This window comes from Micromys minutus (assembly GCF_963924665.1).
Source record: "Micromys minutus genome assembly, chromosome: 31".
Taxonomy (NCBI): domain Eukaryota; kingdom Metazoa; phylum Chordata; class Mammalia; order Rodentia; family Muridae; genus Micromys; species Micromys minutus.
Window position 1 is genome coordinate 26,935,855 of NC_137966.1, and position 2,342 is coordinate 26,938,196.

General features: G+C 46.2%; 1 pseudogene across 1 annotated transcript; it reads right to left on the reverse strand.

The window, feature by feature from the left end:
• LOC308440223 (josephin-1-like) lies at positions 1-1,200 on the reverse strand (annotated as a pseudogene). The gene is made up of 2 exons: positions 1,100-1,200; positions 1-516 (listed from the first exon to the last, which is right to left on the reverse strand). The product of its transcript is annotated as a josephin-1-like (transcript).
• Positions 1,201-2,342: the final 1,142 nt, after the last annotated feature.

The following is a 2,342-nucleotide window of genomic DNA, read 5'->3' on the forward strand; positions in this document are numbered from 1 at the left end:
TCACACGTCGGTCCTCCAGCTCTGATGGGCTTCCACTTCTTCGGGTACCACCAGTAGGATTCACAGTTTTTACCTCGCAAATGGTATTTTAGAAATTTCCTGAGCTCACTCTCGCCTCCAATCTACTCTGGCATCTTGAGTTTGGAGTCATGGTTGTACTAGGCTTCTCCCACCTCATGAACACAGATCCAGTGCTGCCTTTTGAGAGGCAACTTGAGTGGACCCCAGGACAGGCTGGAGGGCAGGTTCATGAATGAAGCCCATGACGTTAGTTAGAGCAATGACACCCACGTCCCTGCGCTTGTCCCACCAAACAGCTTCATAGCCTTTGGTTTGAAGTGCTGCCATAATGACATTCACATTATAGTTCCCACTTCCCAGCATGCTCTTCTTGTGGGGCGTCACCATAGTGTTCGGAGACAGCCTCTGGAAAATCTCCTGCAGAGTTTCTTGCGTGAAGGCGTTGCTGTTCTGGAAGACGTTGTTGAGAGCATGAAGGGCACAGAGCTCCCTGCGCTGCTTCTTGTCACGCGCCCACGCTTCCCGCCGCTAGGAACAGGCGTGCAACAAACAAACAGATTCTTCTGCGGATAGCCTTTATTGTACAGCACTTTGAGCAGGGGACTTCTTGAGCAGGAAACTTCTCTCTGAGCCGGGGACTCCCTACCGGGTTCTACTGTCTAGGCGACCTCTCACGCGCAGTCCCCCACGTGCGATCTCTCTGTCCAGTCTCTGTCCACGCGGGATCTCCCGCAATCTCTCCTATCGGGTCTCTCTCCACGTGGTATCTCTCTGCCATCCCTCCACGTGGGGTCTCCCGCAATCTCTCCACTGTCTTCCTCTCTCCTCACGTGGGGGAGAAAAATGCACTGCTATATATGCCTAAGAGACTTGTGTTGCTACCTGATTGGTGCATCCTCCTGTAGCTCAATCATGTGCCCCAAAAGTGGGCTGTGACTATGTGGTTGCCAAGCAACACAAGGGGAAAGGTTTTTGTAGGCTGAACAATGGGCGGGAAGCTGGCGCCATCTATTGGCGCCAACGGCTTCCTACATTTCTCCCTTTTCTCTTAAATAAAAAACATAAAACGGCTTCCTACAGCTTCTCATGGTAGATTTGTGTGTGTGTGTGAGGGGGTTCCCGAGGAAGCTCCAAGGATTCAGATTTGGCCTTGTTTCTTTTCCATGGCATGCAACTCATGTTTTTCGATTTAGGTTCCAGGCAGAGCCGATAAACACCTCGCTCCTTTCCTCCTGAGGAAAGTCTAGGTATCTCTGTCTTCAGAGTCTTGAGGTTCACCTATTCTCTGGTGTCCATGATTTATGCTTTGTCACTGGGAGGAAAGGTTGGAATCAAAAGGGACCAAAAAAAAAATCTCCCTTATCTGTCTTCTGGATAGGAAAAACAAAACAAAAACTTTTGGATTAGTTTACTTAACCACCACTTTCAAAGTGCAGAATTAACAAAGAAAAAAAAAAACATAAAACGTAGGATTCCTCCCTTTCGCTACCTTCCCTTCCCACCCCCTTCCTTTGGAAAAAAAGAAAACACCACGCTTTCCTGGCTGTGTTTTCCTCTCTGCAGATGCCAACTAGGCCTCAATGCAGGAGGGCAGAGCCGAACGGGTCACATCGCTCCTTTTCTTCCATTTCGTCCGAATCACAACGCCACAGGCTCCGAAGACCCGGCTGGATGGTGGAGAAAAGGCCCAATGTCAAGAGCTAGCGAGGACCGGAGGGTTGGCGGTCGCGGGCCGCACAGGGACTCCGGGGGTAGCGCTCCATGCCAGCCGGCGGGCTGGCGGACTCTGGCCCACCGGGCTGACCGTCCCCGCCGCGACCTCCTGATGTCACGTGAGGCGATAAGCATTGTATTCTTAAATGAGTTGGATAGACACAATGCTTATCTATGTGTAATAAAATAAAATTTAAATTTGATATTAATACAAAGATTTATACGAACAAAAACCTTAAACCTATATCAATATACAAAATCTCATATCAATATACCAAAATATAACTTCAATTTTGCATCAAAATATAAAAATTATGGTCATAAGTGCTTATGTTTAACAATAGAATTTTTAGAATTGTTTATGCATACATAATCTATCCATATTTGTCTGATTTTTAAAATGTTATTCTATCTCCCTTTTTTCTTTTCAACACTTTCCCTATACCAAAGAAAGAAAGGATAGAAAAGAGGAAAGGGAAGATAGAAATACAAGAGTCTCAGCTCTCTATTTAGTTTTCTCCCTGTCCAAACTATAATTATTTGTAAGTTATCTCTTAAATTGACACCATATCTATAATATTATTAACATTAGAATACAAACAGCACCA